This window comes from Neoarius graeffei (assembly GCF_027579695.1).
Source record: "Neoarius graeffei isolate fNeoGra1 chromosome 18 unlocalized genomic scaffold, fNeoGra1.pri SUPER_18_unloc_1, whole genome shotgun sequence".
In the NCBI taxonomy this organism is placed as follows: domain Eukaryota; kingdom Metazoa; phylum Chordata; class Actinopteri; order Siluriformes; family Ariidae; genus Neoarius; species Neoarius graeffei.
This window is the reverse complement of record NW_026869982.1, coordinates 559,565-576,015: the sequence shown is the minus strand read 5'-3', so window position 1 is coordinate 576,015 and position 16,451 is coordinate 559,565. Positions and strand designations below refer to the sequence as shown.

Sequence of the window (16,451 nt, the reverse complement as noted above, 5' to 3'; positions counted from 1 at the left end):
AAGAAAAACGGCACATTTCCAACAAGCTGTTGCTTACGGCCAAACCACTCTGACAACGCCTGATCCCGTCTGATCTCAGAAGCTAAACAGAGTTGGGCCTGGTTAGTACTTGAGTGGGAGACTGCCTAGGAATACCAGGTACTGTAAGCATTTTATTTTGTCTTCTTGCAGAAATCTGTTTGAATTTTCCTTCTGGTCGCAAGGCAAGAATTTTCCTTCTGATCGCAAGGCAAGAAAAACGGCACATTTCCAACAAGCTGTTGCTTACGGCCAAACCACTCTGACAACGCCTGATCCCGTCTGATCTCAGAAGCTAAACAGAGTTGGGCCTGGTTAGTACTTGAGTGGGAGACTGCCTAGGAATACCAGGTACTGTAAGCATTTTATTTTGTCTTCTTGCAGAAATCTGTTTGAATTTTCCTTCTGCTCGCAAGGCAAGAATTTTCCTTCTGGGCGCAAGGCAAGGCAAGGCAAGGCAAGGCAAGGCACACATTTCCAGACTGTTGTTTACGTCCAAACCACTCTGACAATGCCTGATCCTGTCTGATCTGAGAAGCTAAACAGAGTTGGGCCTGGTTAGTACTTGAGTGTGAGACTGCCTAGGAATACCAGGTACTGTAAGCATTTTATTTTGTCTTCTTGCAGAAATCTGTTTGAATTTTCCTTCTGGTCGCAAGGCAAGAATTTTCCTTCTGATCGCAAGGCAAGAAAAACGGCACATTTCCAACAAGCTGTTGCTTACGGCCAAACCACTCTGACAACGCCTGATCCCGTCTGATCTCAGAAGCTAAACAGAGTTGGGCCTGGTTAGTACTTGAGTGGGAGACTGCCTAGGAATACCAGGTACTGTAAGCATTTTATTTTGTCTTCTTGCAGAAATCTGTTTGAATTTTCCTTCTGCTCGCAAGGCAATAATTTTCCTTCTGGGCGCAAGGCAAGGCAAGGCAAGAAAAACGGCACATTTCCAGCAAACTGTTGCTCACGGCCAAACCACTCTGACAATGCCTGATCCCGTCTGATTTCAGAAGCTAAACAGAGTTGGGCCTGGTTAGTACTTGAGTGGGAGACTGCCTAGGAATACCAGGTACTGTAAGCATTTTATTTTGTCTTCTTGCAGAAATCTGTTTGAATTTTCCTTCTGCTCGCAAGGCAAGAATTTTCCTTCTGGGCGCAAGGCAAGGCAAGGCAAGGCAAGGCACACATTTCCAGACTGCTGTTTACGTCCAAACCACTCTGACAATGCCTGATCCTGTCTGATCTGAGAAGCTAAACAGAGTTGGGCCTGGTTAGTACTTGAGTGTGAGACTGCCTAGGAATACCAGGTACTGTAAGCATTTTATTTTGTCTTCTTGCAGAAATCTGTTTGAATTTTCCTTCTGGTCGCAAGGCAAGAATTTTCCTTCTGATCGCAAGGCAAGAAAAACGGCACATTTCCAACAAGCTGTTGCTTACGGCCAAACCACTCTGACAACGCCTGATCCCGTCTGATCTCAGAAGCTAAACAGAGTTGGGCCTGGTTAGTACTTGAGTGGGAGACTGCCTAGGAATACCAGGTACTGTAAGCATTTTATTTTGTCTTCTTGCAGAAATCTGTTTGAATTTTCCTTCTGCTCGCAAGGCAAGAATTTTCCTTCTGGGCGCAAGGCAAGGCAAGGCAAGAAAAACGGCACATTTCCAGCAAACTGTTGCTCACGGCCAAACCACTCTGACAATGCCTGATCCCGTCTGATTTCAGAAGCTAAACAGAGTTGGGCCTGGTTAGTACTTGAGTGGGAGACTGCCTAGGAATACCAGGTACTGTAAGCATTTTATTTTGTCTTCTTGCAGAAATCTGTTTGAATTTTCCTTCTGCTCGCAAGGCAAGAATTTTCCTTCTGGGCGCAAGGCAAGGCAAGGCAAGGCAAGGCAAGGCAAGGCAAGGCAAGGCAAGGCAAGGCAAGGCAAGGCAAGGCAAGGCACACATTTCCAGACTGTTGTTTACGTCCAAACCACTCTGACAATGCCTGATCCTGTCTGATCTGAGAAGCTAAACAGAGTTGGGCCTGGTTAGTACTTGAGTGTGAGACTGCCTAGGAATACCAGGTACTGTAAGCATTTTATTTTGTCTTCTTGCAGAAATCTGTTTGAATTTTCCTTCTGGTCGCAAGGCAAGAATTTTCCTTCTGATCGCAAGGCAAGAAAAACGGCACATTTCCAACAAGCTGTTGCTTACGGCCAAACCACTCTGACAACGCCTGATCCCGTCTGATCTCAGAAGCTAAACAGAGTTGGGCCTGGTTAGTACTTGAGTGGGAGACTGCCTAGGAATACCAGGTACTGTAAGCATTTTATTTTGTCTTCTTGCAGAAATCTGTTTGAATTTTCCTTCTGCTAGCAAGGCAATAATTTTCCTTCTGGGCGCAAGGCAAGGCAAGGCAAGAAAAACGGCACATTTCCAGCAAACTGTTGCTCACGGCCAAACCACTCTGACAATGCCTGATCCCGTCTGATTTCAGAAGCTAAACAGAGTTGGGCCTGGTTAGTACTTGAGTGGGAGACTGCCTAGGAATACCAGGTACTGTAAGCATTTTATTTTGTCTTCTTGCAGAAATCTGTTTGAATTTTCCTTCTGCTCGCAAGGCAAGAATTTTCCTTCTGGGCGCAAGGCAAGGCAAGGCAAGGCAAGGCAAGGCACACATTTCCAGACTGTTGTTTACGTCCAAACCACTCTGACAATGCCTGATCCTGTCTGATCTGAGAAGCTAAACAGAGTTGGGCCTGGTTAGTACTTGAGTGTGAGACTGCCTAGGAATACCAGGTACTGTAAGCATTTTATTTTGTCTTCTTGCAGAAATCTGTTTGAATTTTCCTTCTGGTCGCAAGGCAAGAATTTTCCTTCTGATCGCAAGGCAAGAAAAACGGCACATTTCCAACAAGCTGTTGCTTACGGCCAAACCACTCTGACAACGCCTGATCCCGTCTGATCTCAGAAGCTAAACAGAGTTGGGCCTGGTTAGTACTTGAGTGGGAGACTGCCTAGGAATACCAGGTACTGTAAGCATTTTATTTTGTCTTCTTGCAGAAATCTGTTTGAATTTTCCTTCTGCTCGCAAGGCAATAATTTTCCTTCTGGGTGCAAGGCAAGGCAAGGCAAGAAAAACGGCACATTTCCAGCAAACTGTTGCTCACGGCCAAACCACTCTGACAATGCCTGATCCCGTCTGATTTCAGAAGCTAAACAGAGTTGGGCCTGGTTAGTACTTGAGTGGGAGACTGCCTAGGAATACCAGGTACTGTAAGCATTTTATTTTGTCTTCTTGCAGAAATCTGTTTGAATTTTCCTTCTGCTCGCAAGGCAAGAATTTTCCTTCTGGGCGCAAGGCAAGGCAAGGCAAGGCAAGGCACACATTTCCAGACTGTTGTTTACGTCCAAACCACTCTGACAATGCCTGATCCTGTCTGATCTGAGAAGCTAAACAGAGTTGGGCCTGGTTAGTACTTGAGTGTGAGACTGCCTAGGAATACCAGGTACTGTAAGCATTTTATTTTGTCTTCTTGCAGAAATCTGTTTGAATTTTCCTTCTGGTCGCAAGGCAAGAATTTTCCTTCTGATCGCAAGGCAAGAAAAACGGCACATTTCCAACAAGCTGTTGCTTACGGCCAAACCACTCTGACAACGCCTGATCCCGTCTGATCTCAGAAGCTAAACAGAGTTGGGCCTGGTTAGTACTTGAGTGGGAGACTGCCTAGGAATACCAGGTACTGTAAGCATTTTATTTTGTCTTCTTGCAGAAATCTGTTTGAATTTTCCTTCTGCTCGCAAGGCAATAATTTTCCTTCTGGGCGCAAGGCAAGGCAAGGCAAGAAAAACGGCACATTTCCAGCAAACTGTTGCTCACGGCCAAACCACTCTGACAATGCCTGATCCCGTCTGATTTCAGAAGCTAAACAGAGTTTTGCCTGGTTAGTACTTGAGTGGGAGACTGCCTAGGAATACCAGGTACTGTAAGCATTTTATTTTGTCTTCTTGCAGAAATCTGTTTGAATTTTCCTTCTGCTCGCAAGGCAAGAATTTTCCTTCTGGGCGCAAGGCAAGGCAAGGCAAGGCACACATTTCCAGACTGTTGTTTACGTCCAAACCACTCTGACAATGCCTGATCCTGTCTGATCTGAGAAGCTAAACAGAGTTGGGCCTGGTTAGTACTTGAGTGTGAGACTGCCTAGGAATACCAGGTACTGTAAGCATTTTATTTTGTCTTCTTGCAGAAATCTGTTTGAATTTTCCTTCTGGTCGCAAGGCAAGAATTTTCCTTCTGATCGCAAGGCAAGAAAAACGGCACATTTCCAACAAGCTGTTGCTTACGGCCAAACCACTCTGACAACGCCTGATCCCGTCTGATCTCAGAAGCTAAACAGAGTTGGGCCTGGTTAGTACTTGAGTGGGAGACTGCCTAGGAATACCAGGTACTGTAAGCATTTTATTTTGTCTTCTTGCAGAAATCTGTTTGAATTTTCCTTCTGCTCGCAAGGCAATAATTTTCCTTCTGGGTGCAAGGCAAGGCAAGGCAAGAAAAACGGCACATTTCCAGCAAACTGTTGCTCACGGCCAAACCACTCTGACAATGCCTGATCCCGTCTGATTTCAGAAGCTAAACAGAGTTGGGCCTGGTTAGTACTTGAGTGGGAGACTGCCTAGGAATACCAGGTACTGTAAGCATTTTATTTTGTCTTCTTGCAGAAATCTGTTTGAATTTTCCTTCTGCTCGCAAGGCAAGAATTTTCCTTCTGGGCGCAAGGCAAGGCAAGGCAAGGCAAGGCACACATTTCCAGACTGTTGTTTACGTCCAAACCACTCTGACAATGCCTGATCCTGTCTGATCTGAGAAGCTAAACAGAGTTGGGCCTGGTTAGTACTTGAGTGTGAGACTGCCTAGGAATACCAGGTACTGTAAGCATTTTATTTTGTCTTCTTGCAGAAATCTGTTTGAATTTTCCTTCTGGTCGCAAGGCAAGAATTTTCCTTCTGATCGCAAGGCAAGAAAAACGGCACATTTCCAACAAGCTGTTGCTTACGGCCAAACCACTCTGACAACGCCTGATCCCGTCTGATCTCAGAAGCTAAACAGAGTTGGGCCTGGTTAGTACTTGAGTGGGAGACTGCCTAGGAATACCAGGTACTGTAAGCATTTTATTTTGTCTTCTTGCAGAAATCTGTTTGAATTTTCCTTCTGCTCGCAAGGCAATAATTTTCCTTCTGGGCGCAAGGCAAGGCAAGGCAAGAAAAACGGCACATTTCCAGCAAACTGTTGCTCACGGCCAAACCACTCTGACAATGCCTGATCCCGTCTGATTTCAGAAGCTAAACAGAGTTTTGCCTGGTTAGTACTTGAGTGGGAGACTGCCTAGGAATACCAGGTACTGTAAGCATTTTATTTTGTCTTCTTGCAGAAATCTGTTTGAATTTTCCTTCTGCTCGCAAGGCAAGAATTTTCCTTCTGGGCGCAAGGCAAGGCAAGGCAAGGCACACATTTCCAGACTGTTGTTTACGTCCAAACCACTCTGACAATGCCTGATCCTGTCTGATCTGAGAAGCTAAACAGAGTTGGGCCTGGTTAGTACTTGAGTGTGAGACTGCCTAGGAATACCAGGTACTGTAAGCATTTTATTTTGTCTTCTTGCAGAAATCTGTTTGAATTTTCCTTCTGGTCGCAAGGCAAGAATTTTCCTTCTGATCGCAAGGCAAGAAAAACGGCACATTTCCAACAAGCTGTTGCTTACGGCCAAACCACTCTGACAACGCCTGATCCCGTCTGATCTCAGAAGCTAAACAGAGTTGGGCCTGGTTAGTACTTGAGTGGGAGACTGCCTAGGAATACCAGGTACTGTAAGCATTTTATTTTGTCTTCTTGCAGAAATCTGTTTGAATTTTCCTTCTGCTCGCAAGGCAATAATTTTCCTTCTGGGCGCAAGGCAAGGCAAGGCAAGGCAAGGCAAGGCAAGGCAAGGCAAGGCAAGGCAAGGCAAGGCAAGGCACACATTTCCAGACTGTTGTTTACGTCCAAACCACTCTGACAATGCCTGATCCTGTCTGATCTGAGAAGCTAAACAGAGTTGGGCCTGGTTAGTACTTGAGTGTGAGACTGCCTAGGAATACCAGGTACTGTAAGCATTTTATTTTGTCTTCTTGCAGAAATCTGTTTGAATTTTCCTTCTGGTCGCAAGGCAAGAATTTTCCTTCTGATCGCAAGGCAAGAAAAACGGCACATTTCCAACAAGCTATTGCTTACGGCCAAACCACTCTGACAACGCCTGATCCCGTCTGATCTCAGAAGCTAAACAGAGTTGGGCCTGGTTAGTACTTGAGTGTGAGACTGCCTAGGAATACCAGGTACTGTAAGCATTTTATTTTGTCTTCTTGCAGAAATCTGTTTGAATTTTCCTTCTGCTAGCAAGGCAATAATTTTCCTTCTGGGCGCAAGGCAAGGCAAGGCAAGAAAAACGGCACATTTCCAGCAAACTGTTGCTCACGGCCAAACCACTCTGACAATGCCTGATCCCGTCTGATTTCAGAAGCTAAACAGAGTTGGGCCTGGTTAGTACTTGAGTGGGAGACTGCCTAGGAATACCAGGTACTGTAAGCATTTTATTTTGTCTTCTTGCAGAAATCTGTTTGAATTTTCCTTCTGCTCGCAAGGCAAGAATTTTCCTTCTGGGCGCAAGGCAAGGCAAGGCAAGGCAAGGCAAGGCACACATTTCCAGACTGTTGTTTACGTCCAAACCACTCTGACAATGCCTGATCCTGTCTGATCTGAGAAGCTAAACAGAGTTGGGCCTGGTTAGTACTTGAGTGTGAGACTGCCTAGGAATACCAGGTACTGTAAGCATTTTATTTTGTCTTCTTGCAGAAATCTGTTTGAATTTTCCTTCTGGTCGCAAGGCAAGAATTTTCCTTCTGATCGCAAGGCAAGAAAAACGGCACATTTCCAACAAGCTGTTGCTTACGGCCAAACCACTCTGACAACGCCTGATCCCGTCTGATCTCAGAAGCTAAACAGAGTTGGGCCTGGTTAGTACTTGAGTGGGAGACTGCCTAGGAATACCAGGTACTGTAAGCATTTTATTTTGTCTTCTTGCAGAAATCTGTTTGAATTTTCCTTCTGCTAGCAAGGCAATAATTTTCCTTCTGGGCGCAAGGCAAGGCAAGGCAAGAAAAACGGCACATTTCCAGCAAACTGTTGCTCACGGCCAAACCACTCTGACAATGCCTGATCCCGTCTGATTTCAGAAGCTAAACAGAGTTGGGCCTGGTTAGTACTTGAGTGGGAGACTGCCTAGGAATACCAGGTACTGTAAGCATTTTATTTTGTCTTCTTGCAGAAATCTGTTTGAATTTTCCTTCTGCTCGCAAGGCAAGAATTTTCCTTCTGGGCGCAAGGCAAGGCAAGGCAAGGCAAGGCAAGGCACACATTTCCAGACTGTTGTTTACGTCCAAACCACTCTGACAATGCCTGATCCTGTCTGATCTGAGAAGCTAAACAGAGTTGGGCCTGGTTAGTACTTGAGTGTGAGACTGCCTAGGAATACCAGGTACTGTAAGCATTTTATTTTGTCTTCTTGCAGAAATCTGTTTGAATTTTCCTTCTGGTCGCAAGGCAAGAATTTTCCTTCTGATCGCAAGGCAAGAAAAACGGCACATTTCCAACAAGCTGTTGCTTACGGCCAAACCACTCTGACAACGCCTGATCCCGTCTGATCTCAGAAGCTAAACAGAGTTGGGCCTGGTTAGTACTTGAGTGGGAGACTGCCTAGGAATACCAGGTACTGTAAGCATTTTATTTTGTCTTCTTGCAGAAATCTGTTTGAATTTTCCTTCTGCTCGCAAGGCAATAATTTTCCTTCTGGGTGCAAGGCAAGGCAAGGCAAGAAAAACGGCACATTTCCAGCAAACTGTTGCTCACGGCCAAACCACTCTGACAATGCCTGATCCCGTCTGATTTCAGAAGCTAAACAGAGTTGGGCCTGGTTAGTACTTGAGTGGGAGACTGCCTAGGAATACCAGGTACTGTAAGCATTTTATTTTGTCTTCTTGCAGAAATCTGTTTGAATTTTCCTTCTGCTCGCAAGGCAAGAATTTTCCTTCTGGGCGCAAGGCAAGGCAAGGCAAGGCAAGGCACACATTTCCAGACTGTTGTTTACGTCCAAACCACTCTGACAATGCCTGATCCTGTCTGATCTGAGAAGCTAAACAGAGTTGGGCCTGGTTAGTACTTGAGTGTGAGACTGCCTAGGAATACCAGGTACTGTAAGCATTTTATTTTGTCTTCTTGCAGAAATCTGTTTGAATTTTCCTTCTGGTCGCAAGGCAAGAATTTTCCTTCTGATCGCAAGGCAAGAAAAACGGCACATTTCCAACAAGCTGTTGCTTACGGCCAAACCACTCTGACAACGCCTGATCCCGTCTGATCTCAGAAGCTAAACAGAGTTGGGCCTGGTTAGTACTTGAGTGGGAGACTGCCTAGGAATACCAGGTACTGTAAGCATTTTATTTTGTCTTCTTGCAGAAATCTGTTTGAATTTTCCTTCTGCTCGCAAGGCAATAATTTTCCTTCTGGGCGCAAGGCAAGGCAAGGCAAGAAAAACGGCACATTTCCAGCAAACTGTTGCTCACGGCCAAACCACTCTGACAATGCCTGATCCCGTCTGATTTCAGAAGCTAAACAGAGTTTTGCCTGGTTAGTACTTGAGTGGGAGACTGCCTAGGAATACCAGGTACTGTAAGCATTTTATTTTGTCTTCTTGCAGAAATCTGTTTGAATTTTCCTTCTGCTCGCAAGGCAAGAATTTTCCTTCTGGGCGCAAGGCAAGGCAAGGCAAGGCACACATTTCCAGACTGTTGTTTACGTCCAAACCACTCTGACAATGCCTGATCCTGTCTGATCTGAGAAGCTAAACAGAGTTGGGCCTGGTTAGTACTTGAGTGTGAGACTGCCTAGGAATACCAGGTACTGTAAGCATTTTATTTTGTCTTCTTGCAGAAATCTGTTTGAATTTTCCTTCTGGTCGCAAGGCAAGAATTTTCCTTCTGATCGCAAGGCAAGAAAAACGGCACATTTCCAACAAGCTGTTGCTTACGGCCAAACCACTCTGACAACGCCTGATCCCGTCTGATCTCAGAAGCTAAACAGAGTTGGGCCTGGTTAGTACTTGAGTGGGAGACTGCCTAGGAATACCAGGTACTGTAAGCATTTTATTTTGTCTTCTTGCAGAAATCTGTTTGAATTTTCCTTCTGCTCGCAAGGCAATAATTTTCCTTCTGGGTGCAAGGCAAGGCAAGGCAAGAAAAACGGCACATTTCCAGCAAACTGTTGCTCACGGCCAAACCACTCTGACAATGCCTGATCCCGTCTGATTTCAGAAGCTAAACAGAGTTGGGCCTGGTTAGTACTTGAGTGGGAGACTGCCTAGGAATACCAGGTACTGTAAGCATTTTATTTTGTCTTCTTGCAGAAATCTGTTTGAATTTTCCTTCTGCTCGCAAGGCAAGAATTTTCCTTCTGGGCGCAAGGCAAGGCAAGGCAAGGCAAGGCACACATTTCCAGACTGTTGTTTACGTCCAAACCACTCTGACAATGCCTGATCCTGTCTGATCTGAGAAGCTAAACAGAGTTGGGCCTGGTTAGTACTTGAGTGTGAGACTGCCTAGGAATACCAGGTACTGTAAGCATTTTATTTTGTCTTCTTGCAGAAATCTGTTTGAATTTTCCTTCTGGTCGCAAGGCAAGAATTTTCCTTCTGATCGCAAGGCAAGAAAAACGGCACATTTCCAACAAGCTGTTGCTTACGGCCAAACCACTCTGACAACGCCTGATCCCGTCTGATCTCAGAAGCTAAACAGAGTTGGGCCTGGTTAGTACTTGAGTGGGAGACTGCCTAGGAATACCAGGTACTGTAAGCATTTTATTTTGTCTTCTTGCAGAAATCTGTTTGAATTTTCCTTCTGCTCGCAAGGCAATAATTTTCCTTCTGGGCGCAAGGCAAGGCAAGGCAAGAAAAACGGCACATTTCCAGCAAACTGTTGCTCACGGCCAAACCACTCTGACAATGCCTGATCCCGTCTGATTTCAGAAGCTAAACAGAGTTTTGCCTGGTTAGTACTTGAGTGGGAGACTGCCTAGGAATACCAGGTACTGTAAGCATTTTATTTTGTCTTCTTGCAGAAATCTGTTTGAATTTTCCTTCTGCTCGCAAGGCAAGAATTTTCCTTCTGGGCGCAAGGCAAGGCAAGGCAAGGCACACATTTCCAGACTGTTGTTTACGTCCAAACCACTCTGACAATGCCTGATCCTGTCTGATCTGAGAAGCTAAACAGAGTTGGGCCTGGTTAGTACTTGAGTGTGAGACTGCCTAGGAATACCAGGTACTGTAAGCATTTTATTTTGTCTTCTTGCAGAAATCTGTTTGAATTTTCCTTCTGGTCGCAAGGCAAGAATTTTCCTTCTGATCGCAAGGCAAGAAAAACGGCACATTTCCAACAAGCTGTTGCTTACGGCCAAACCACTCTGACAACGCCTGATCCCGTCTGATCTCAGAAGCTAAACAGAGTTGGGCCTGGTTAGTACTTGAGTGGGAGACTGCCTAGGAATACCAGGTACTGTAAGCATTTTATTTTGTCTTCTTGCAGAAATCTGTTTGAATTTTCCTTCTGCTCGCAAGGCAATAATTTTCCTTCTGGGCGCAAGGCAAGGCAAGGCAAGGCAAGGCAAGGCAAGGCAAGGCAAGGCACACATTTCCAGACTGTTGTTTACGTCCAAACCACTCTGACAATGCCTGATCCTGTCTGATCTGAGAAGCTAAACAGAGTTGGGCCTGGTTAGTACTTGAGTGTGAGACTGCCTAGGAATACCAGGTACTGTAAGCATTTTATTTTGTCTTCTTGCAGAAATCTGTTTGAATTTTCCTTCTGGTCGCAAGGCAAGAATTTTCCTTCTGATCGCAAGGCAAGAAAAACGGCACATTTCCAACAAGCTATTGCTTACGGCCAAACCACTCTGACAACGCCTGATCCCGTCTGATCTCAGAAGCTAAACAGAGTTGGGCCTGGTTAGTACTTGAGTGGGAGACTGCCTAGGAATACCAGGTACTGTAAGCATTTTATTTTGTCTTCTTGCAGAAATCTGTTTGAATTTTCCTTCTGCTAGCAAGGCAATAATTTTCCTTCTGGGCGCAAGGCAAGGCAAGGCAAGAAAAACGGCACATTTCCAGCAAACTGTTGCTCACGGCCAAACCACTCTGACAATGCCTGATCCCGTCTGATTTCAGAAGCTAAACAGAGTTGGGCCTGGTTAGTACTTGAGTGGGAGACTGCCTAGGAATACCAGGTACTGTAAGCATTTTATTTTGTCTTCTTGCAGAAATCTGTTTGAATTTTCCTTCTGCTCGCAAGGCAAGAATTTTCCTTCTGGGCGCAAGGCAAGGCAAGGCAAGGCAAGGCAAGGCACACATTTCCAGACTGTTGTTTACGTCCAAACCACTCTGACAATGCCTGATCCTGTCTGATCTGAGAAGCTAAACAGAGTTGGGCCTGGTTAGTACTTGAGTGTGAGACTGCCTAGGAATACCAGGTACTGTAAGCATTTTATTTTGTCTTCTTGCAGAAATCTGTTTGAATTTTCCTTCTGGTCGCAAGGCAAGAATTTTCCTTCTGATCGCAAGGCAAGAAAAACGGCACATTTCCAACAAGCTGTTGCTTACGGCCAAACCACTCTGACAACGCCTGATCCCGTCTGATCTCAGAAGCTAAACAGAGTTGGGCCTGGTTAGTACTTGAGTGGGAGACTGCCTAGGAATACCAGGTACTGTAAGCATTTTATTTTGTCTTCTTGCAGAAATCTGTTTGAATTTTCCTTCTGCTCGCAAGGCAATAATTTTCCTTCTGGGTGCAAGGCAAGGCAAGGCAAGAAAAACGGCACATTTCCAGCAAACTGTTGCTCACGGCCAAACCACTCTGACAATGCCTGATCCCGTCTGATTTCAGAAGCTAAACAGAGTTGGGCCTGGTTAGTACTTGAGTGGGAGACTGCCTAGGAATACCAGGTACTGTAAGCATTTTATTTTGTCTTCTTGCAGAAATCTGTTTGAATTTTCCTTCTGCTCGCAAGGCAAGAATTTTCCTTCTGGGCGCAAGGCAAGGCAAGGCAAGGCAAGGCACACATTTCCAGACTGTTGTTTACGTCCAAACCACTCTGACAATGCCTGATCCTGTCTGATCTGAGAAGCTAAACAGAGTTGGGCCTGGTTAGTACTTGAGTGTGAGACTGCCTAGGAATACCAGGTACTGTAAGCATTTTATTTTGTCTTCTTGCAGAAATCTGTTTGAATTTTCCTTCTGGTCGCAAGGCAAGAATTTTCCTTCTGATCGCAAGGCAAGAAAAACGGCACATTTCCAACAAGCTGTTGCTTACGGCCAAACCACTCTGACAACGCCTGATCCCGTCTGATCTCAGAAGCTAAACAGAGTTGGGCCTGGTTAGTACTTGAGTGGGAGACTGCCTAGGAATACCAGGTACTGTAAGCATTTTATTTTGTCTTCTTGCAGAAATCTGTTTGAATTTTCCTTCTGCTCGCAAGGCAATAATTTTCCTTCTGGGCGCAAGGCAAGGCAAGGCAAGAAAAACGGCACATTTCCAGCAAACTGTTGCTCACGGCCAAACCACTCTGACAATGCCTGATCCCGTCTGATTTCAGAAGCTAAACAGAGTTTTGCCTGGTTAGTACTTGAGTGGGAGACTGCCTAGGAATACCAGGTACTGTAAGCATTTTATTTTGTCTTCTTGCAGAAATCTGTTTGAATTTTCCTTCTGCTCGCAAGGCAAGAATTTTCCTTCTGGGCGCAAGGCAAGGCAAGGCAAGGCACACATTTCCAGACTGTTGTTTACGTCCAAACCACTCTGACAATGCCTGATCCTGTCTGATCTGAGAAGCTAAACAGAGTTGGGCCTGGTTAGTACTTGAGTGTGAGACTGCCTAGGAATACCAGGTACTGTAAGCATTTTATTTTGTCTTCTTGCAGAAATCTGTTTGAATTTTCCTTCTGGTCGCAAGGCAAGAATTTTCCTTCTGATCGCAAGGCAAGAAAAACGGCACATTTCCAACAAGCTGTTGCTTACGGCCAAACCACTCTGAGAACGCCTGATCCCGTCTGATCTCAGAAGCTAAACAGAGTTGGGCCTGGTTAGTACTTGAGTGGGAGACTGCCTAGGAATACCAGGTACTGTAAGCATTTTATTTTGTCTTCTTGCAGAAATCTGTTTGAATTTTCCTTCTGCTCGCAAGGCAAGAATTTTCCTTCTGGGCGCAAGGCAAGGCAAGGCAAGAAAAACGGCACATTTCCAGCAAACTGTTGCTCACGGCCAAACCACTCTGACAATGCCTGATCCCGTCTGATTTCAGAAGCTAAACAGAGTTTTGCCTGGTTAGTACTTGAGTGGGAGACTGCCTAGGAATACCAGGTACTGTAAGCATTTTATTTTGTCTTCTTGCAGAAATCTGTTTGAATTTTCCTTCTGCTCGCAAGGCAAGAATTTTCCTTCTGGGCGCAAGGCAAGGCAAGGCAAGGCACACATTTCCAGACTGTTGTTTACGTCCAAACCACTCTGACAATGCCTGATCCTGTCTGATCTGAGAAGCTAAACAGAGTTGGGCCTGGTTAGTACTTGAGTGTGAGACTGCCTAGGAATACCAGGTACTGTAAGCATTTTATTTTGTCTTCTTGCAGAAATCTGTTTGAATTTTCCTTCTGGTCGCAAGGCAAGAATTTTCCTTCTGATCGCAAGGCAAGAAAAACGGCACATTTCCAACAAGCTGTTGCTTACGGCCAAACCACTCTGAGAACGCCTGATCCCGTCTGATCTCAGAAGCTAAACAGAGTTGGGCCTGGTTAGTACTTGAGTGGGAGACTGCCTAGGAATACCAGGTACTGTAAGCATTTTATTTTGTCTTCTTGCAGAAATCTGTTTGAATTTTCCTTCTGGTCGCAAGGCAAGAATTTTCCTTCTGATCGCAAGGCAAGAAAAACGGCACATTTCCAACAAGCTATTGCTTACGGCCAAACCACTCTGACAACGCCTGATCCCGTCTGATCTCAGAAGCTAAACAGAGTTGGGCCTGGTTAGTACTTGAGTGGGAGACTGCCTAGGAATACCAGGTACTGTAAGCATTTTATTTTGTCTTCTTGCAGAAATCTGTTTGAATTTTCCTTCTGCTAGCAAGGCAATAATTTTCCTTCTGGGCGCAAGGCAAGGCAAGGCAAGAAAAACGGCACATTTCCAGCAAACTGTTGCTCACGGCCAAACCACTCTGACAATGCCTGATCCTGTCTGATTTCAGAAGCTAAACAGAGTTGGGCCTGGTTAGTACTTGAGTGGGAGACTGCCTAGGAATACCAGGTACTGTAAGCATTTTATTTTGTCTTCTTGCAGAAATCTGTTTGAATTTTCCTTCTGCTCGCAAGGCAAGAATTTTCCTTCTGGGCGCAAGGCAAGGCAAGGCAAGGCAAGGCAAGGCAAGGCAAGGCAAGGCAAGGCAAGGCAAGGCAAGGCAAGGCAAGGCAAGGCAAGGCACACATTTCCAGACTGTTGTTTACGTCCAAACCACTCTGACAATGCCTGATCCTGTCTGATCTGAGAAGCTAAACAGAGTTGGGCCTGGTTAGTACTTGAGTGTGAGACTGCCTAGGAATACCAGGTACTGTAAGCATTTTATTTTGTCTTCTTGCAGAAATCTGTTTGAATTTTCCTTCTGGTCGCAAGGCAAGAATTTTCCTTCTGATCGCAAGGCAAGAAAAACGGCACATTTCCAACAAGCTGTTGCTTACGGCCAAACCACTCTGACAACGCCTGATCCCGTCTGATCTCAGAAGCTAAACAGAGTTGGGCCTGGTTAGTACTTGAGTGGGAGACTGCCTAGGAATACCAGGTACTGTAAGCATTTTATTTTGTCTTCTTGCAGAAATCTGTTTGAATTTTCCTTCTGCTCGCAAGGCAATAATTTTCCTTCTGGGTGCAAGGCAAGGCAAGGCAAGAAAAACGGCACATTTCCAGCAAACTGTTGCTCACGGCCAAACCACTCTGACAATGCCTGATCCCGTCTGATTTCAGAAGCTAAACAGAGTTGGGCCTGGTTAGTACTTGAGTGGGAGACTGCCTAGGAATACCAGGTACTGTAAGCATTTTATTTTGTCTTCTTGCAGAAATCTGTTTGAATTTTCCTTCTGCTCGCAAGGCAAGAATTTTCCTTCTGGGCGCAAGGCAAGGCAAGGCAAGGCAAGGCAAGGCACACATTTCCAGACTGTTGTTTACGTCCAAACCACTCTGACAATGCCTGATCCTGTCTGATCTGAGAAGCTAAACAGAGTTGGGCCTGGTTAGTACTTGAGTGTGAGACTGCCTAGGAATACCAGGTACTGTAAGCATTTTATTTTGTCTTCTTGCAGAAATCTGTTTGAATTTTCCTTCTGGTCGCAAGGCAAGAATTTTCCTTCTGATCGCAAGGCAAGAAAAACGGCACATTTCCAACAAGCTGTTGCTTACGGCCAAACCACTCTGACAACGCCTGATCCCGTCTGATCTCAGAAGCTAAACAGAGTTGGGCCTGGTTAGTACTTGAGTGGGAGACTGCCTAGGAATACCAGGTACTGTAAGCATTTTATTTTGTCTTCTTGCAGAAATCTGTTTGAATTTTCCTTCTGCTCGCAAGGCAATAATTTTCCTTCTGGGCGCAAGGCAAGGCAAGGCAAGAAAAACGGCACATTTCCAGCAAACTGTTGCTCACGGCCAAACCACTCTGACAATGCCTGATCCCGTCTGATTTCAGAAGCTAAACAGAGTTGGGCCTGGTTAGTACTTGAGTGGGAGACTGCCTAGGAATACCAGGTACTGTAAGCATTTTATTTTGTCTTCTTGCAGAAATCTGTTTGAATTTTCCTTCTGCTCGCAAGGCAAGAATTTTCCTTCTGGGCGCAAGGCAAGGCAAGGCAAGGCAAGGCAAGGCACACATTTCCAGACTGTTGTTTACGTCCAAACCACTCTGACAATGCCTGATCCTGTCTGATCTGAGAAGCTAAACAGAGTTGGGCCTGGTTAGTACTTGAGTGTGAGACTGCCTAGGAATACCAGGTACTGTAAGCATTTTATTTTGTCTTCTTGCAGAAATCTGTTTGAATTTTCCTTCTGGTCGCAAGGCAAGAATTTTCCTTCTGATCGCAAGGCAAGAAAAACGGCACATTTCCAACAAGCTGTTGCTTACGGCCAAACCACTCTGACAACGCCTGATCCCGTCTGATCTCAGAAGCTAAACAGAGTTGGGCCTGGTTAGTACTTGAGTGGGAGACTGCCTAGGAATACCAGGTACTGTAAGCATTTTATTTTGTCTTCTTGCAGAAATCTGTTTGAATTTTCCTTCTGGTCGCAAGGCAA

General features: G+C 45.3%; 25 non-coding genes and 44 pseudogenes across 25 annotated transcripts; all 69 read left to right on the top strand.

Annotated features, from left to right (window-relative positions):
* Positions 1-31: 31 nt before the first annotated feature.
* Positions 32-150, top strand: LOC132880250 (5S ribosomal RNA). The gene has a single exon (XR_009653920.1). It is a non-coding gene; the product is annotated as a 5S ribosomal RNA (ribosomal RNA).
* Positions 151-262: 112 nt separating this feature from the next.
* On the top strand, positions 263-381 carry LOC132880237 (5S ribosomal RNA). Its single transcript, XR_009653918.1, has one exon. It is a non-coding gene; the product is annotated as a 5S ribosomal RNA (ribosomal RNA).
* A 124-nt stretch (positions 382-505) lies between these two features.
* Positions 506-624, top strand: LOC132880525 (5S ribosomal RNA; annotated as a pseudogene).
* A 112-nt stretch (positions 625-736) lies between these two features.
* LOC132880225 (5S ribosomal RNA) lies at positions 737-855 on the top strand. The gene has a single exon (XR_009653917.1). It is a non-coding gene; the product is annotated as a 5S ribosomal RNA (ribosomal RNA).
* A 122-nt stretch (positions 856-977) lies between these two features.
* On the top strand, positions 978-1,096 carry LOC132879198 (5S ribosomal RNA; annotated as a pseudogene).
* A 119-nt stretch (positions 1,097-1,215) lies between these two features.
* Positions 1,216-1,334, top strand: LOC132880523 (5S ribosomal RNA; annotated as a pseudogene).
* Positions 1,335-1,446: 112 nt separating this feature from the next.
* Positions 1,447-1,565, top strand: LOC132880214 (5S ribosomal RNA). The gene has a single exon (XR_009653916.1). It is a non-coding gene; the product is annotated as a 5S ribosomal RNA (ribosomal RNA).
* A 122-nt stretch (positions 1,566-1,687) lies between these two features.
* On the top strand, positions 1,688-1,806 carry LOC132879197 (5S ribosomal RNA; annotated as a pseudogene).
* Positions 1,807-1,975: 169 nt separating this feature from the next.
* Positions 1,976-2,094, top strand: LOC132880522 (5S ribosomal RNA; annotated as a pseudogene).
* Positions 2,095-2,206: 112 nt separating this feature from the next.
* LOC132880202 (5S ribosomal RNA) lies at positions 2,207-2,325 on the top strand. Its single transcript, XR_009653915.1, has one exon. It is a non-coding gene; the product is annotated as a 5S ribosomal RNA (ribosomal RNA).
* Positions 2,326-2,447: 122 nt separating this feature from the next.
* On the top strand, positions 2,448-2,566 carry LOC132879194 (5S ribosomal RNA; annotated as a pseudogene).
* Positions 2,567-2,690: 124 nt separating this feature from the next.
* On the top strand, positions 2,691-2,809 carry LOC132880521 (5S ribosomal RNA; annotated as a pseudogene).
* A 112-nt stretch (positions 2,810-2,921) lies between these two features.
* On the top strand, positions 2,922-3,040 carry LOC132880190 (5S ribosomal RNA). Its single transcript, XR_009653914.1, has one exon. It is a non-coding gene; the product is annotated as a 5S ribosomal RNA (ribosomal RNA).
* A 122-nt stretch (positions 3,041-3,162) lies between these two features.
* LOC132879193 (5S ribosomal RNA) lies at positions 3,163-3,281 on the top strand (annotated as a pseudogene).
* A 119-nt stretch (positions 3,282-3,400) lies between these two features.
* LOC132880520 (5S ribosomal RNA) lies at positions 3,401-3,519 on the top strand (annotated as a pseudogene).
* A 112-nt stretch (positions 3,520-3,631) lies between these two features.
* Positions 3,632-3,750, top strand: LOC132880178 (5S ribosomal RNA). Its single transcript, XR_009653913.1, has one exon. It is a non-coding gene; the product is annotated as a 5S ribosomal RNA (ribosomal RNA).
* Positions 3,751-3,872: 122 nt separating this feature from the next.
* On the top strand, positions 3,873-3,991 carry LOC132880019 (5S ribosomal RNA; annotated as a pseudogene).
* Positions 3,992-4,105: 114 nt separating this feature from the next.
* LOC132880519 (5S ribosomal RNA) lies at positions 4,106-4,224 on the top strand (annotated as a pseudogene).
* Positions 4,225-4,336: 112 nt separating this feature from the next.
* Positions 4,337-4,455, top strand: LOC132880167 (5S ribosomal RNA). Its single transcript, XR_009653912.1, has one exon. It is a non-coding gene; the product is annotated as a 5S ribosomal RNA (ribosomal RNA).
* Positions 4,456-4,577: 122 nt separating this feature from the next.
* Positions 4,578-4,696, top strand: LOC132879192 (5S ribosomal RNA; annotated as a pseudogene).
* Positions 4,697-4,815: 119 nt separating this feature from the next.
* On the top strand, positions 4,816-4,934 carry LOC132880517 (5S ribosomal RNA; annotated as a pseudogene).
* Positions 4,935-5,046: 112 nt separating this feature from the next.
* LOC132880156 (5S ribosomal RNA) lies at positions 5,047-5,165 on the top strand. The gene has a single exon (XR_009653911.1). It is a non-coding gene; the product is annotated as a 5S ribosomal RNA (ribosomal RNA).
* A 122-nt stretch (positions 5,166-5,287) lies between these two features.
* Positions 5,288-5,406, top strand: LOC132880018 (5S ribosomal RNA; annotated as a pseudogene).
* Positions 5,407-5,520: 114 nt separating this feature from the next.
* LOC132880516 (5S ribosomal RNA) lies at positions 5,521-5,639 on the top strand (annotated as a pseudogene).
* A 112-nt stretch (positions 5,640-5,751) lies between these two features.
* On the top strand, positions 5,752-5,870 carry LOC132880144 (5S ribosomal RNA). The gene has a single exon (XR_009653910.1). It is a non-coding gene; the product is annotated as a 5S ribosomal RNA (ribosomal RNA).
* Positions 5,871-6,029: 159 nt separating this feature from the next.
* On the top strand, positions 6,030-6,148 carry LOC132880515 (5S ribosomal RNA; annotated as a pseudogene).
* A 112-nt stretch (positions 6,149-6,260) lies between these two features.
* Positions 6,261-6,379, top strand: LOC132878190 (5S ribosomal RNA; annotated as a pseudogene).
* A 122-nt stretch (positions 6,380-6,501) lies between these two features.
* Positions 6,502-6,620, top strand: LOC132879191 (5S ribosomal RNA; annotated as a pseudogene).
* A 124-nt stretch (positions 6,621-6,744) lies between these two features.
* On the top strand, positions 6,745-6,863 carry LOC132880514 (5S ribosomal RNA; annotated as a pseudogene).
* Positions 6,864-6,975: 112 nt separating this feature from the next.
* Positions 6,976-7,094, top strand: LOC132880133 (5S ribosomal RNA). Its single transcript, XR_009653909.1, has one exon. It is a non-coding gene; the product is annotated as a 5S ribosomal RNA (ribosomal RNA).
* Positions 7,095-7,216: 122 nt separating this feature from the next.
* LOC132879190 (5S ribosomal RNA) lies at positions 7,217-7,335 on the top strand (annotated as a pseudogene).
* A 124-nt stretch (positions 7,336-7,459) lies between these two features.
* On the top strand, positions 7,460-7,578 carry LOC132880513 (5S ribosomal RNA; annotated as a pseudogene).
* A 112-nt stretch (positions 7,579-7,690) lies between these two features.
* On the top strand, positions 7,691-7,809 carry LOC132880120 (5S ribosomal RNA). Its single transcript, XR_009653907.1, has one exon. It is a non-coding gene; the product is annotated as a 5S ribosomal RNA (ribosomal RNA).
* Positions 7,810-7,931: 122 nt separating this feature from the next.
* On the top strand, positions 7,932-8,050 carry LOC132879188 (5S ribosomal RNA; annotated as a pseudogene).
* A 119-nt stretch (positions 8,051-8,169) lies between these two features.
* On the top strand, positions 8,170-8,288 carry LOC132880512 (5S ribosomal RNA; annotated as a pseudogene).
* A 112-nt stretch (positions 8,289-8,400) lies between these two features.
* LOC132880108 (5S ribosomal RNA) lies at positions 8,401-8,519 on the top strand. The gene has a single exon (XR_009653906.1). It is a non-coding gene; the product is annotated as a 5S ribosomal RNA (ribosomal RNA).
* Positions 8,520-8,641: 122 nt separating this feature from the next.
* LOC132880016 (5S ribosomal RNA) lies at positions 8,642-8,760 on the top strand (annotated as a pseudogene).
* A 114-nt stretch (positions 8,761-8,874) lies between these two features.
* On the top strand, positions 8,875-8,993 carry LOC132880511 (5S ribosomal RNA; annotated as a pseudogene).
* Positions 8,994-9,105: 112 nt separating this feature from the next.
* LOC132880096 (5S ribosomal RNA) lies at positions 9,106-9,224 on the top strand. The gene has a single exon (XR_009653905.1). It is a non-coding gene; the product is annotated as a 5S ribosomal RNA (ribosomal RNA).
* A 122-nt stretch (positions 9,225-9,346) lies between these two features.
* LOC132879187 (5S ribosomal RNA) lies at positions 9,347-9,465 on the top strand (annotated as a pseudogene).
* Positions 9,466-9,584: 119 nt separating this feature from the next.
* Positions 9,585-9,703, top strand: LOC132880510 (5S ribosomal RNA; annotated as a pseudogene).
* Positions 9,704-9,815: 112 nt separating this feature from the next.
* LOC132880085 (5S ribosomal RNA) lies at positions 9,816-9,934 on the top strand. The gene has a single exon (XR_009653904.1). It is a non-coding gene; the product is annotated as a 5S ribosomal RNA (ribosomal RNA).
* A 122-nt stretch (positions 9,935-10,056) lies between these two features.
* Positions 10,057-10,175, top strand: LOC132880015 (5S ribosomal RNA; annotated as a pseudogene).
* A 114-nt stretch (positions 10,176-10,289) lies between these two features.
* LOC132880509 (5S ribosomal RNA) lies at positions 10,290-10,408 on the top strand (annotated as a pseudogene).
* Positions 10,409-10,520: 112 nt separating this feature from the next.
* LOC132880074 (5S ribosomal RNA) lies at positions 10,521-10,639 on the top strand. The gene has a single exon (XR_009653903.1). It is a non-coding gene; the product is annotated as a 5S ribosomal RNA (ribosomal RNA).
* Positions 10,640-10,778: 139 nt separating this feature from the next.
* Positions 10,779-10,897, top strand: LOC132880507 (5S ribosomal RNA; annotated as a pseudogene).
* A 112-nt stretch (positions 10,898-11,009) lies between these two features.
* Positions 11,010-11,128, top strand: LOC132880062 (5S ribosomal RNA). Its single transcript, XR_009653902.1, has one exon. It is a non-coding gene; the product is annotated as a 5S ribosomal RNA (ribosomal RNA).
* A 122-nt stretch (positions 11,129-11,250) lies between these two features.
* On the top strand, positions 11,251-11,369 carry LOC132879186 (5S ribosomal RNA; annotated as a pseudogene).
* A 124-nt stretch (positions 11,370-11,493) lies between these two features.
* On the top strand, positions 11,494-11,612 carry LOC132880505 (5S ribosomal RNA; annotated as a pseudogene).
* Positions 11,613-11,724: 112 nt separating this feature from the next.
* LOC132880051 (5S ribosomal RNA) lies at positions 11,725-11,843 on the top strand. Its single transcript, XR_009653901.1, has one exon. It is a non-coding gene; the product is annotated as a 5S ribosomal RNA (ribosomal RNA).
* Positions 11,844-11,965: 122 nt separating this feature from the next.
* Positions 11,966-12,084, top strand: LOC132879185 (5S ribosomal RNA; annotated as a pseudogene).
* A 119-nt stretch (positions 12,085-12,203) lies between these two features.
* On the top strand, positions 12,204-12,322 carry LOC132880504 (5S ribosomal RNA; annotated as a pseudogene).
* A 112-nt stretch (positions 12,323-12,434) lies between these two features.
* LOC132880039 (5S ribosomal RNA) lies at positions 12,435-12,553 on the top strand. The gene has a single exon (XR_009653900.1). It is a non-coding gene; the product is annotated as a 5S ribosomal RNA (ribosomal RNA).
* Positions 12,554-12,675: 122 nt separating this feature from the next.
* Positions 12,676-12,794, top strand: LOC132880014 (5S ribosomal RNA; annotated as a pseudogene).
* A 114-nt stretch (positions 12,795-12,908) lies between these two features.
* LOC132880503 (5S ribosomal RNA) lies at positions 12,909-13,027 on the top strand (annotated as a pseudogene).
* A 112-nt stretch (positions 13,028-13,139) lies between these two features.
* Positions 13,140-13,258, top strand: LOC132876769 (5S ribosomal RNA). Its single transcript, XR_009652473.1, has one exon. It is a non-coding gene; the product is annotated as a 5S ribosomal RNA (ribosomal RNA).
* Positions 13,259-13,380: 122 nt separating this feature from the next.
* On the top strand, positions 13,381-13,499 carry LOC132880013 (5S ribosomal RNA; annotated as a pseudogene).
* A 114-nt stretch (positions 13,500-13,613) lies between these two features.
* LOC132880502 (5S ribosomal RNA) lies at positions 13,614-13,732 on the top strand (annotated as a pseudogene).
* Positions 13,733-13,844: 112 nt separating this feature from the next.
* Positions 13,845-13,963, top strand: LOC132876768 (5S ribosomal RNA). The gene has a single exon (XR_009652472.1). It is a non-coding gene; the product is annotated as a 5S ribosomal RNA (ribosomal RNA).
* Positions 13,964-14,075: 112 nt separating this feature from the next.
* On the top strand, positions 14,076-14,194 carry LOC132880028 (5S ribosomal RNA). The gene has a single exon (XR_009653899.1). It is a non-coding gene; the product is annotated as a 5S ribosomal RNA (ribosomal RNA).
* Positions 14,195-14,316: 122 nt separating this feature from the next.
* LOC132879604 (5S ribosomal RNA) lies at positions 14,317-14,435 on the top strand (annotated as a pseudogene).
* Positions 14,436-14,614: 179 nt separating this feature from the next.
* LOC132880501 (5S ribosomal RNA) lies at positions 14,615-14,733 on the top strand (annotated as a pseudogene).
* Positions 14,734-14,845: 112 nt separating this feature from the next.
* LOC132880017 (5S ribosomal RNA) lies at positions 14,846-14,964 on the top strand. Its single transcript, XR_009653898.1, has one exon. It is a non-coding gene; the product is annotated as a 5S ribosomal RNA (ribosomal RNA).
* A 122-nt stretch (positions 14,965-15,086) lies between these two features.
* Positions 15,087-15,205, top strand: LOC132879184 (5S ribosomal RNA; annotated as a pseudogene).
* A 124-nt stretch (positions 15,206-15,329) lies between these two features.
* Positions 15,330-15,448, top strand: LOC132880500 (5S ribosomal RNA; annotated as a pseudogene).
* Positions 15,449-15,560: 112 nt separating this feature from the next.
* Positions 15,561-15,679, top strand: LOC132880004 (5S ribosomal RNA). The gene has a single exon (XR_009653896.1). It is a non-coding gene; the product is annotated as a 5S ribosomal RNA (ribosomal RNA).
* A 122-nt stretch (positions 15,680-15,801) lies between these two features.
* On the top strand, positions 15,802-15,920 carry LOC132879182 (5S ribosomal RNA; annotated as a pseudogene).
* A 124-nt stretch (positions 15,921-16,044) lies between these two features.
* On the top strand, positions 16,045-16,163 carry LOC132880499 (5S ribosomal RNA; annotated as a pseudogene).
* A 112-nt stretch (positions 16,164-16,275) lies between these two features.
* On the top strand, positions 16,276-16,394 carry LOC132879993 (5S ribosomal RNA). Its single transcript, XR_009653895.1, has one exon. It is a non-coding gene; the product is annotated as a 5S ribosomal RNA (ribosomal RNA).
* The last annotated feature ends 57 nt before the right edge of the window (positions 16,395-16,451 follow it).